General features: G+C 40.5%; 1 pseudogene; it reads right to left on the minus strand.

Annotated features, from left to right (window-relative positions):
- Positions 1 to 3,909: 3,909 nt before the first annotated feature.
- On the minus strand, positions 3,910 to 13,789 carry LOC126700778 (uncharacterized; annotated as a pseudogene).
- Between the last annotated feature and the right edge of the window lie 572 nt (positions 13,790 to 14,361).

Here is a 14,361-nt window from a genome sequence, read left to right on the forward strand (position 1 = left end):
ACATCCCCAATGGAGTATTCACACGGATGGATCGTCTAACAGGCAGGCTGATGGAGCAGGTATAGTGCCTCGTTCTCTAGAAAGGGATGAGATTAAGTGTATGGTTCGTCTTGACTTCCCTGTGACCAACAATGAAACGAAATACGAGGCCCTAGTGGTAGGACTAGATCTCGTTAAAGTTGTAGGGGCAACAAATGTGGTTGTATACTGCGATTCTCAGGAGGTCACAAGCCAGGTGAATGGTGACTACGAATGCAAAGGGGAAAGAATGAAGAAATACCTAGAGCAAGTAAGGAAATGGATGGGCTAGTTTCAGACCAAGTTTGTTCAAATCCCTGGGGAAGAGAATGAGCAAGCCAACCGTCTTGCGAAAGCCGCATCAGCAAAACACATGATCATCCATAGTAAGGTACTTTCTTTTGTTCAGCTCTTACCTTTGATAGATGGCATTGGAGTGCAAGAAATAGACTCAGGAAGCGTCTAGACCACACCGATAGTTTCTTATTTGAAAGACAGCACACTACCTGATGGTAAGGAGGCCGCAAGAAAGCTAAAGGTCCAAGCAGCACATTTCGTGTTGATAAAGGATGTCTTATACAAAAGAGACTTTTCCCGCCCACACCTAAGGTGCTTAGGCCCAAAGGAAGCAGACTATGTCATGAAAGAAGTCCATGAAGGGATCTACAGGAACCATTCTGGGTCACGGTCATTGGTGCACAAGTTGATTCGAGTTGGATACTATTGGCTCACCATGCAGAAGGACGCCCAAGCCTATGTCAAAGTATGTGATAAATGTCAAAAGTTCGACCACGTCATCAGACAGCCCTTAGAAAAGCTCACTTGAATGACAGCCCTGTAGCCTTTTGCTCAATGGGGGTTGGACATCATGGGCTCATTCCCAATAGCGATAAGACAACTGAAGTTTCTAATGGTCAACATAGATTGCTTTACCAAATAGGTGGAAGCTAAAGCCCTGGCCACTATCATAGAAAAGAACATACGAAGCTTTGTATGTAGGAACATCATCCACAAGTATAGTATACCTAGAGTATTGATCTTAGACAACAGGAAGCAGTTCGAAAACAACTTGTTTAGAGATCTTTGCTCGCAATTGGGAATCAAGAATCACTATTTTTTACCCGCCCATCCTCAGGACAATAGACAGATCGAAGTAACGAACCAATCCTTACTCAAAATCATTAAAACTCGACTCAAAGGGGCAAAGTGTATATGGCTGGAAGAATTTCGAAGCGTTCTAAGGGCGTACAGGACGAGGACGAAGACACCTATAGGAGAGACACCATTTCGACTAACATAAGGAAGCGAGGCTGTCATCCCAATTGAGGTCGGACTCACAAGTTATAGAGTGGGAAACCATGACGAGAGCAAGAACGATAAAGCTATGCGTTTGCAGCTTGACTTGGTGGATGAGAACAGAGCAGCGGCTAAACAAAGATTAGCGTGGTACCAGAACCTCGTGGCCAAACACTACAACTCAAAAGTCAGGCACATAGACTTTCAGGTTGGAGATCTCGTATTGAGAAAGGTGACAGGCACTACAAGAGATCCCTTCCAGGGAAAGCTAGAACCTAATTAGGAAGGACCCTACAGGATCGCTTCATGGCAGAGGAAGGGAACCTACCACCTGGAGACGCTAGATGGGCAAAAGTTGCACCACCTGTGGAACATAGAGCACTTGAAGAAATACTACCAATAGACAACGGCACAAAGAACAACACTCCTTATTTCCAGTTTGCTTCCTTTTAGTTAATTTTTAATATCTATAATACCTTTTAAGCCCAAAAGGTAGCTTTTTACTCTTTCAAGAACAATTTTTTACTTATGCACGCATTTATCACAATAAAAGGAGTTATTTAAATATGACTTGTGTATGTATGTGCCCCTACAAAACTACATCTATTATTAAGTTCGCAAGTGGACAAGTTCATCCCATCAAGATGCCTTGAAGTTATTAAGTCCACAAGTGGATGAATTCATTATAAAGTCTACAAGTGGACGAGTTCATTATTAAGTCCACTAGTGGACGAGTTCATCCCATAAGGATGCCTTGAAATTATTAAGTCCACAGCTAGACGAGTTCATTATAAAGTCCACAAATGGACGAGTTCATTATTAACTCCATAAGTGGACGAGTTCATCCTATAAGGATGCATTAAAATTATTAGGTCCATAAGTGGACAAGTTCATTATAAAGTTCACAAATGGATGAGTTCATTATTTAGTTCACAAGTGGACAAGTTCATCCCATAAGGATGCATTAAAATTATTAAGTCCATAAGTGGACAAATTCATTATTGGGTCCACAAGTGGACGTGTTCATTCCATAGGGATGCTTTGAAATCATTAAGTCCACAAGTGGACAAGTTTATTATTAGGTCCTTAAGTAGGATGAGTTCATTGTTAAGTCTATAAATGGATGAGTCCACCAAAGTAGACGGGTTTATCCCAGATATTCACCAAGTCATTTGGGGACAAGTACATCCTAATATGTATGCGCAGAGATAGACGGATATACGCATATCTCAAAATAAAGATCAACACATAGGAAAAACATACTAAAAGTGACGAATGTAAAATAATAAAAAGACACCAAAAATAAAATGAAGTGTTTACAAACAAGGCCCAAAAATAAAAGGGCACTTAATATTGTCTGAAAATGAGATACAAGAAAAATAAAAGAAATTGAAACTAAGCTAGAAGGTTCTAGGTGTCTTAAGAAGGAGGGTTTTCGTCATCTAACAGGAGGGTTCTAGGCATCTTAGGCAGGAGGGTTCCCTGCGTCCTTAAGAAGAGGATCGTCAGTAGACGGAGCCAAGGGAGTGACGGGCCCTTCAACAGCAAGTTGAGCAAGGACCACACCGTCATCTTTTAGATCCCATTCTGACTAAGCAAAGTCGTCGATCTCCTCACTAATGGAGTCGCCACCTATAGAGGTCGTTGGTAGAGGGTCGTCCATGGTGACTTTGGATAAATCCCAGTTTAGGTAGACGGACCCGACCTGTTTCAGGCAGTCCTCAAACCTGTCACCATAGTAGACTGCACAGGCATCAATAAAAGGTTGGGAAGCCTTGAACTCTGTTATGGCATCAATCTTGGCCGTCTTTACTTGCCCACAAATGGCCGTCAGCTCCGCCTCCAAATTCGTTTCTTCCTCTTGCGCCTTCTCTTGAAGACGAGCTTCCTCCTTCAGCTTCTCAGTTAAAGTCGTCACCTCCTTGTTAAGCATACAGAGGGCCCCCTTGTATTGCTCTCACTCATTGGTCAGGGTCTTGTTTCGCTTACGAAGCCAACTGATCACCCCTTCCTGAGTGACGCTCCTATCTTAAAGCTCCTTCATATGCACCAACGCATAAAAACAAGACAACCATTAGCTAGAGAATGAACAACCGTAAAAGAAAGTTTAAAAAAAGGACGTACCCTAGAAAGGTCAAAAAGACCCAATGCCCCCAACTCTTTTGTCGTTTGCTTGGCACAAGGATCCATGTCCTTGATGATTGACTCAACCATCTCAACGGCATATTCCTTATGCATGAGAAGACGACAGACGGTTCCTTGAGTGACGAGACCAGTTGTCATCATTAAACCCTTGCCAGCTCCATAGCTAGGTTTGGGAGGCGACGACTTCTTTGGTTTGTCACCTGCAGGGAGGGCCGATCCTTTCTTGAATGGACGGTCATCCTTCCCCTCGCTCTTTCGCTTGGACGACCCTTTGGTGACGCCTTTTGGAGCTGCCTCCATTTACATCTTAGTTCTTTCCTTCCGTCTGCTTCATACTTACGCCTATTTATCTAATGCTCGTCTTTTACCCTTCAAACTTTCCGGGTAGACGAATTGGAATGTTATCAGGGATTTGATAATGGTCACGTAAGGTCTTAAAGATATTGGTCATCATCGTCGACTTAAAGTCGTTAACCGTCCATATCGTAGGAAGGATGAAGGGATGGGTGTGACCACCCCAGAGCTTCCTAAACTTCCTTCCCCAGAAGCTCTTCCGTCACCCTCATCCTCTCCCCCATCACCTTCTCCCTTGTACTCTTCGTTCTTTCCTTTCTCTTTGTCACCTTCCCCCTCATACTTTTCATTCTCCCCTTCTCCCTCGTCATATTCGTCATCTTCCTCTACTCCCTCTCTGTTAAAATCCTCTTCATCATCAGGAGAATAGGCAGACGATTCCCTCTTTAACGACCAGGATGAGCCCTCCTTGGGCCTATAACCTGACGGGTAGACTTCATCATATCCCGTTTCCTCACGAACTGACGACGACTGTTCACTCGTCGCTTTTCTATCTCCTGATATCTATTCACCTACAAGCGATGGAGATATTCTAAGAACCTAATTGAAGGGTCTCTTTATAGAAGTAACGACCAACTAAAAAAATGGAAATAGAAAAGGAATGAAAAAGAGAAAAGGACTTACAAGGTTAATAGACGAGTCTATAGAGGTGGCAGGATCAGCAAGTAGATGGCAGGGAAAATGACAAAATGAGAGCTCTCTCTCTCAAGAATTGCAAAGATGAAATAAGGAAAAATGAAAAGGGGTGGTGAACTATTTATAGAGAAAAGAGGCACAATAAACGAAGTGACGCTTTTGGTTGGAAACGAGGCCAACCAGCGAGTGCCACATGTCGCCTAGCATAAAAGCTTAATGATGCCTATACCATTTAATGACACACTCACTAATAAAACACCTAATTAATGGTTATAAAAACTCTAATACTCCGTGGCCCGTCAACCAAGGCTTATGGTACCACGAAGTAGGGGGCAGCTAATAGGGATATTTTAGCCATAAATTTAATACCCCCAAAACATCACACAGAAAGGTCGTTGGCACCCACATACCCGTCAACTTCACAGAAACCAACAAAAGAGTTAGGCCGACGACACCATACAAGACGACCCCATAAGGAAACTCGACAGGAGTCTCCACAGGCCGACGTGATGCTAGGACGGAGTAGATGGCTGACGGATGTGGAGAGGCCGATGAGTCCAGCCTGGCTTAACTTGACCCCCATGGATATCTATGTAAGGAAATTTCTTTTATCCCACAATCAACCCTAATCAAAGGAATCCCTACAAGAAAAGGATTCTGCAAAATACGTGCATTAATAAAGATCTTCTCTATAAGGAAAGATCTTCTCCACCAAGAAACAAAGGTCAACCCTACACTAATATAAAAACCCCCAAGCCCTTACAAATCAAGGTACGCATAATTTACCCCAGCTCTGGCACTCTAGAGCTGCGAAGTTTTCTAACTTAACCTTTGGACAGTATTTGGCTGATACCACACCGGTACTCTCTGCAAGGTCTTCTTTGTTTCTATTTTGCAGGTTCTGTCTAGAGCACGTGAGGACTGTGTGACTCACTGACGATTTTTGGGCATCATCATTAATGAAAATGATTAGGCCTTAACCATACAAAAATAGGAGAAGAAACACCTAAGCTAATGTTAGCAATGTTACAAATATTGCTAACATTAACAATGCCCAAATAAGTATATATTTTACAGTAAATTCAAGCCAATAAATAAATATAGCAACATCAAACAAAGATGTCTAATAATAAATAAAGAAAGTGACATAGAAATGAAGAGAAAATTATCTTAGTTCCACACATCGAGGAATAACTTAATAACCCATTTTTATCTCCTTGTCGAATAAATCTAAAGCAAGTGCAGGGGTCAAGCCTAAGAATTCACACTAGCAAGCGTGCTCTATTCCTACCATATCAATATCATAAGTAGGGGGTGAGAAAAAGTTGATCGTAATTAATAGTTAGCATTAAATTAAGGACAAAGTTTAGCTACAAAATTAATTGTAGCCTCAGGCTATAACATTTCTTAATAACTTTTTATTGGAAATGAATTTTGACAAATCCACCATTGGATTACATCTTATTCTTATATCCTCCATGCTTGCAAAATTTCAAGAAAATTAAAAATCAATAACTATGTTATCAATAAATTGTTTAAATTGCAAGTTTTTGTAGTTTAAAATTATGCATAAAATATAAGCTTATAGATTATATAGTAAATAATATCTAATTGACACAAAATTTGACATGTGTATTAAGAGCGTAAAGAACATACAATTCAACGGTTAGATTTTCAAAATATATAGCAATGTTTATTTTATTGAGTAAGGTTGTAGCCTAAGGTGACAACCAATTTTGTAGCTAAACTTTGTCCTTAAATTAATAAGTAAAAAATGGGAGAATGTAGGAATTAAGAGCTAGCATCAGGTGTGTTGAACACTAAATGTTTAGCATTTAGCACACCAAACATCAAAAATACTCATGCATCAGATCTCCCAAATTCAAAAAACATTTAGCATTTGGCATAATACCATGTTCTATACTTCTTTTACTCTTTATTTTCCTATTCTCCCTCCTTTCACATGTCATGTCTCTCATTTTGTGTTTGATTTTTTTTTTCTTTTTTAATGTGTTTTCTACATCGTGTGGTTGAGTTTTTTTTTTTTTAATATATATATATATATTAAAACTTGTCGCAAAATAATTATTTTGTAATTGTATATAATGTATAATTTGTTCTCTAAAATTTGTTGAAGGTAATTTGTTCTCCCTAAAAATTAAAAATTTCTATTTGGTCCAATTAGGTCTACTTTAGTCCACTTCAGTCCTGTAAAGGCCAATTTAGTCCACTTGATCAATTTTGGTCCATTTTGGACTAATTGGGCCTTAAATTGAAAAATATGAAATTTTATTATATTTGGGCTAAAATCTTTAATTTTGAGTTAAAAATAAAAACAAAATAGACATTATAAATTAGAAATATGAGCCCTAAAAATGAAATAAAAATGATAAATATTCAAAAGTCCTATTTGGTCCACGTTGGTCTTAATTGGTCCATTTTGCCCTCTTTGGTCCACTTTGGTTCTATTTGGTCTACTTTGGTCCTATTGGGTCCATTCGGTCCACATTGGTCATATTCTATCCACTTTAGTTCTATTCGGTCCACATTGGTCATATTCAATCCATCCAGTCCACTTTGGTTCCATTTGGTCCACATTGATCCTATTCGGTCCTATTTTTTTCCTATTCGGTCCATATGTCCACTTTGGTCCTAATTTGTCCATTTGTTCTCATTCGGTCTACTTCATTCCTATTCGGTCCTCCTTATTCCCATTCGATCTACTTCATTCCATATGGTCCATTTGTGTCCACTTCAGTCCATTTGTGTCCATTTTTATGCACTTACATACAATGAAAAGATATGTCTGGTGGGTTAAGAGTACCTATTCTAAATCCAAATTTATTATAAAAAATATATATAAATCTCAAACTCATAATATCTAAAATCTTAAGCATAACATTTATTGTTACTATGCTTTTATTGAATCACATTAATGTTATATTTCAGTCCATTTCAATCCAGCTAAATTTAAATGAAAGTCTTTCTAAACCTTAAGGTTATGAATATACAAATCTAATCTTTAGGGTAGTTACTCTTTTTTTTTTAATATCATTACTTTTAAACGAATTGTATGAGGTTGATTATACCTTTAAGAAAAATAAATAAATATATATATGTATGTATAATTTTTATTTAAATAAATTATTCATTCTCTTAAAAGAGATTATTATTGTAAGGACACATTTTGCTCCACAACCCAAAAAATGGATGGACAATGGCCCAATAAGCCCAAAATAATGAATTTGTTAGAGAGTGGGCTCAAGACTGAACGTTCAATGAGTTAGGAAGATATTGTCACAATAGAGTAGTTATTAGTGGAGTGAACAAACAATTCGAACAAAAAAGGCTCTCCTCGATCAAGTCTGAGGAAGGTATGTTATTATATATTTCTATTAGACTCATACAAAAATTACAATTCTTGGTTACACAGTCATATTTTCTCTGGTTTTTCTCTCCTTACTTTCTGTAAGGGAGTTCATCCCTTTTATACTTCTTTTTTTTTTTTTTTTTCTTTCATCTTAGCTCTTTATGTGTAGATCAGACTACTAATCTTCTTGATACTTGTCGCATCAACACCTTCCTGAAATCTTTGGGGGTAGCTGTAAGGCTGAAAGTTACTGTTCAAGCATTACTTCCACATTAATGTGGCTAGGGGGTTAGATGTAGAACATTCAATGCGGTGGTGGCAACTTTCTTCTCAAATATTTCTCACTTCTCTTTTGTCTTATATCTTTCTGACGCTTATCCATCCAAGCACAATTGCCTGCTGCCCATTACTTGATGGGTAGTCGAACTTTAGGCCTCCGTACTGTTAGCCGAGGTGGCATTGCTCCTCGGACAACATCACCTACTCATCATGTCCTGACCTTTTCCTCGGCCTAATATCTATCTGCTTTCATTTGCACTGGTTTGTCCTCGGGCTATTTGATGTCCTCGAGCGTGACCCACGACCCAATATTCTCATTTGTGCCCTTCATCCATACAATAACCCCTTAAAATCCTAGTCTTTCTCTCATTGGGGAAAAATGGGATTTCGATTTTAGGCAGGCGTACTTCCCACACACTTATGTTATTTCCTCACGTGTAGGTGTCTTTTCACCTGCAAAGGAGCACGCTCCTAATGCTTCGACATTTGGGATGCCTCAGCATTTACTTTGTACGGCGCCTTGTCCCCCACGTTCTACGGTGTGATGAAGATCCTGTGGTGGAAAAATTTTGTGGGGATTTGAGCGGGAACTCTCCCGCTTACTTTTCCCACCCCTATATAAATTGCTCGAAAACTCTAGATATTCCACTTTTTGAATCTTCAACTCTCAAGAACCAATCCGAGGAGCCCTTCTGTATTTTTGTAAGTTACCTCTAGCCTTCCTTCTCATTTCTAGGACCCTTTCTTTCTCGGCCCCTTAATTTACACTCTATTCTCCTAACACCATTCACCCGCGTCTCAAATGGGTAGAGTCGCTAACTTAGTAGACACCCCAGAGGGTATAGAGAGCTTTAAAACCCGTTACAACATACCAAATAAGGTTTCGATCAGGCACTACCTTCAAGGGGAATGGCACGCTATGAGATCGGCAGAGGAGGTGGTAATCCCCATGATCGCCTTCATAAAGGGAAGGATAAGGATCCCTATGGGTAGAGTGACTAGGGACTTTTTGATTGCTTATAGACTCTACCCGACCCAGTGTGCCCCAAATATGTTTAGGGGATTAGGTAGCGTAGATGCTCTTAACGAAAAGATGGGTGTAAATCTCACCCATCATGACGTTAATTGGGTGTATAATTGTCAGCACCTTAAAAAACAAGGATACTACCTCAAAACTAGGGTTCCTGAAGTCAGGCTCATATCATGTCTCCCCAACACTAACAAGGGTATGGACCAAGACTTCCTGATTGTCTTGGGGGAATGGCATGATGGACTTCATTGCCTAACACAAGATGGGACACCAGGTGGGATGCTTAGGTTTAGGTTCACTATTCAACGATTTATCACTCTAACAATGATTTTGATTTTGAAATTTTTGCAAATAAGAACTCTAACGCCCCCAACTTCAATTTCGTCAACGAACCTGACCTGACAAGGATACTCCAATCTGAGATCTTGGTACACCAAATCAATATCGCTATTCTAGGATTCCTAACTAGCCCCCCACCTGAAGGTACCCATCAGGTCGAACTCCCTTCTCAGCGTAGTGCTGAGGAAGAAGCAACCTCTTCACACTTGATTCTTGAAGAAGTAATCGGAGTAGTTGAAGTTTCAGATTTCAAGGAGGTCATTGAAGCTTTTGACCAACCCCAAGCCCCAGAGTCTTCAGGTGCCACTTTCAGTCATTTTCCCCCTATTTAGGTCAGCAATGTTCAAGAAACTTCCAACATCCCAGATGCTATGGTGCTACAAAGGAAGCCCAAGATGAGCTTGCTAGAGCTCCTCGAGTCCCACATAGTAGGGTCGGTGCCCGAGGTGGCTGTCCAGACCCGACCTCCTACTCCTCTTCTCGTCCACACTTCCGTGCTTGAGCTTGCAAACAAGAAAAGAAAGTGGGATAGGAAAGGCAATGACGTAGTTGAGAAAGGAGAGATCATCTCTTCCAAGGAGCTCGAGCCCTAGAAAGGGGCCAAAATAGCTAAAGGGGCACAAAAGAAGTCCTCGAGCGAAGGGGCAATCGTAAAGAGGGGACCTGATCGTTGCCCCAAGGTCCAGATTTGGGACCCCCCCCCCTTAGTGTTGGATGGAGCTCCTCTTCCCCTGGACTCCTCTATCAGAGACTTCCAGAAGGGGAAGGCAGGCTATGTGGCCAATGCCTTGGAGCAGCCACTACTGCTACCTTAAGATATGGCTGACTTGACGACGCTGAAGAAACATGAAGTGTTTCGAACCCTAAAAAGGGATTTGGCGATGGTAAGCTTTCTTCTTCTTCTTCTTTTTATTATATACCTTGTCTTATATGCAAACTTAACATGTGGTAAACATTCTTCCCATGTTTTGATGTTCTTTCTAATGATTGCTCTCAATAGAGTAGACAAAGTCCTATTTACTATTTCAGTTTTACCATCAATTTGTGGATGACAAGTAGTGGAAAACAATAGCTTAGTATCTAGCTTACACCACAAAGTCTTCCAAAAATAGCTCAATAACTTAGCATCTCTATCCGAAACAATTGTCCTAGGCATGCCATGTAATCTCACAATCTCTCTAAAGAACAAATCAGCAACATGTGAAGCGTCATCCGTTTTGTGACATGGAATAAAATGTGCCATTTTAGAAAATCTATCCACGACCACAAAAATTGAATCTCTTCCACGTTTAGTCCTAGGCAATCCTAACACAAAATCCATTGAAATATCAATCCAAGGCTCACTAGGAATTGGTAAAGGAGTATACAAACCGTTGGGCTGCACTTTGGATTTAGCTTGCCTACATGTGACACATCTACCGCAAATCCATTCGACATCTCGTTTCATGTGAGGCCAATAGAAGTGTTCCTGCAAAATAGCTAAAGTCTTTGCAACTCCAAAATGTCCCATTAATCCCCCACCATGTGATTCCTGCACTAATAACTCCCTCATAGAACAATTAGGCACGCATAGCTTATTTTCTCGAAATAGGAATCCATCAAGCTTAAAGAACTTACCAAAGGCAATTTTCTCACAAGCTCGATATTCCTCACAAAATTCGTGGTCTTTAGCATAAATTCTTTAATGTGTTCAAAACCAAGCAATTTTGCATCAAGTATGGAGAGTAAGGCATACCTGCGAGAAAGTGCATCGGCGACTACATTCTCCTTACCTTGCCTGTACCGAATGACGTATGGAAATGTATCTATGAACTCCACCCATCGCGCATGCCTTTTGTTTAGCTTGTGTTGGCCCTTCAAGTGTTTCAAGGACTCATGATCGGTGTGAATCACGAACTCCTTAGGCCATAGGTAGTGCTGCCACGTCTTTAAAGCCCGAACCAATGCATATAACTCCTTGTCATAAGTTGGGTAGTTTAAGGCTACCCCGCTGAGTTTCTTGCTGAAGTAAGCAATTGGTCTTCCTTCTTGCATAAGAACGGCTACTATACCAATACCTGAAGCATCACATTCAATTTCAAACGTTTTAGAAAAGTTGGGCAAAAACAACAAAGGTGCATTAGTCAGCTTCTCTTTGATTAATTGAAATGCCTTCTCTTATTCTTCTCCCCACCGAAATCCAACGTTCTTCTTGATCACTTCGGTAAGCGGTGCGGCTAAGTTACTGAAATCCTTCACGAACCGCCGGTAGAAACTAGCAAGTCCATGAAAACTACGAACATTACCGACACTTGTGGGGCTCGGCCAATCTTGGATTACACGTACCTTCTCTTCATCAACCTGTATTCCTTGTGCACTAACAACAAATCCCAAAAATACAAGCTTATCGGTGAAAAAAGTGCACTTCTTTAAATTAGCAAACAACCTTTCTTTCCTTAGCACATCTAAAACGAATTTCAAATATATTACATGATCGTCTATGTTTTTGCTATAAATGAGTATATCATCAAAATAGACAACAACAAATCTGCCTATAAATGCACGCAAAACATGGTTCATAAGTCTCATAAAGGTGCTTGAAGCATTAGTCAAACCAAAAGGCATAACTAACCATTCATACAAACCATATTTTGTTTTAAAGGCGGTTTTCTATTCACATCTCCTTTTTTTATCCTAATTTGATGATAACCACTTTTTAAATCAATCTTAGAAAATATACAAGAACCATGCAGCTTATCTAACATATCATCTAAGCGTGGGATAGGATGATGATACTTTACCGTTATGTTGTTGATGGCTCGGCAATCAACGCACATTCTCCACGTCCCATCCTTCTTAGGTACAAGTAAGATCGGAACTGCACATGGGCTCATGCTCTCCCTCACGTGCCCTTTCTCCAACAATTCACTTACCTGCCGTTGAAGCTCCTTTATCTCCTCGGGATTGCTCCTATAAGCTGGTTGGTTTGGAATGGTTGCACCGGGAAAAAAATCAATTTGATGTTCAATCCCTCGGATTGGAGGTAACCCATGTGGTGTTTCCTCAAGGAAGACATCCTCGTACTCCTTCAAAAGAGAAACAATAGAACTAGGCAAAGCAAGGTCAAGTTCGTTAGTGTTTAAAAGTGCCTCTTTGTACAAAAGTACAATCAGCGTCTTATTTGAAGACATTGCTCGCTTGATCTCACTCACTTTTGCATAGAAATTATTTTGTTTTCTCTCTGATTTTCTCTCAAGGGCCGAACTTTGATTTTCTTTTTCTCCTTCATTTTTCTCGGCCTCTCTCTGATTTTCACTCTTTTTCTTTTGCTCACTCTCTTTCTTTTAATCACTCTCCTTCTGTAATCTTACTTGATCCTCGTATACTTGCTGCGGTGTCAATGGTACAAGAGTGATTGATCGTTGATTAAGTACAAAAGAGTACTTGTTCGTAAAACCATCATACTTCACTTGCCTATCGAACTGCCATGGATGCCCTAGCAATAAGTGTCCCGCTTGCATCGGTACTACATCACACAACACTTCATCTTCGTATTTACCGATTCGAAATGCAACTAACACTTGCTTGTTCACCCTGATCTCACCACTATCATTTAGCCATTGTAACTTGTACGGTCTAGGGTGCTTTACCATGGGCAATCCCAATTTCTCCACCATAATTGGGCTTGCAACATTAGTACAACTACCACCATCAATAATCACACTACATACCTTGTCTTTAACGTAGCACCTAGTGTGAAAGATGTTTTCCCGCTGTATTTCATCAACTCCTTTTGCTTGCAAGCTCAATGCTCTCCTCACCACCAATGTCAATGCGCCAGGGGCTAAATACTCCTCCTCGGAAACATCCTCTAACGGCGGTATGTCATCGGTGTCGGAATCTTCATCATCGGTCACAATTTCACCATTGGCTTGCAACACCATGACTTGCTTGTTTGGACATTGACTTGCTATGTGGCCCCTGCCTTGACATCTAAAACATTTAATATCACGATTCCTAGAGGTAGAGGCTTCGGTTTTACCTTGAGGAACGTGGCTGGTGGTCGCGGACTTGGGCTCGGGTTTGGGCGTTTGTGACTTGTCCAGCGGCTTAGCATGACTCGATTTCCAAGAGGTAGAACTAGAGTTATGGCCTGCACGTGTCCCATTCCCTCTCTTGAGTTGTTGTTCCACTTTGATAGCCATATGCACCATATCTTCCAATTCCACATAATGTTGCATCTCTACTTTATCATGGATCTCCAGGTTTAAGCCAAGCAAAAATCTAGCCATTGTAGCCTCTCGATCCTCCTCTACATTAGCGTGGATCATAGCAATCTCCATCTCCTTGTAGTAATCCTCTACGCTTCAACTCCCTTGTCTAAGACCTTGTAGCTTTTTGTACAACTCTCGGTAGTAGTAACTTGGAACGAATCGCTTTCTCATCACTACTTTCATCTCTTCCCATGTGTCTATTGAGTGTTCTCTATTCCGCCTCCTGTTATCACAAGCTAATCCCACCAAGTAATAGCATATTTAGAAAATTCAATCACGGCTAATTTTACCTTCTTTGTCTCGGAGTAATTGTGGCAATCAAACACGAACTCCATCTTCTTCTCCCACTCAAGATATGCCTCAGGATCAGACCTACCTTGAAAGGCTGGAATCTTCATCTTAATACCACCCAAGTTGTTATCTTCGCGATTCCTAGCTTCTCTAAATCTTCCTCCAGATCTCCTATTGCTAACAATGGAATCCCGATCTTCTTCTTAATCAAAACCAGACCCATAACGCTCTTCATCCTCCTCCCTCGATGGAACTCTTTCCCTTCTACGCAAATTACGACTGTTTTATGGTTTCTCCTCACATCTATTCTCCATCTGATCTATCCGTTCGTGAACCTGCGTCATCTCCAT

Source organism: Quercus robur, chromosome 9, assembly GCF_932294415.1.
Source record: "Quercus robur chromosome 9, dhQueRobu3.1, whole genome shotgun sequence".
NCBI classification, from domain to species: domain Eukaryota; kingdom Viridiplantae; phylum Streptophyta; class Magnoliopsida; order Fagales; family Fagaceae; genus Quercus; species Quercus robur.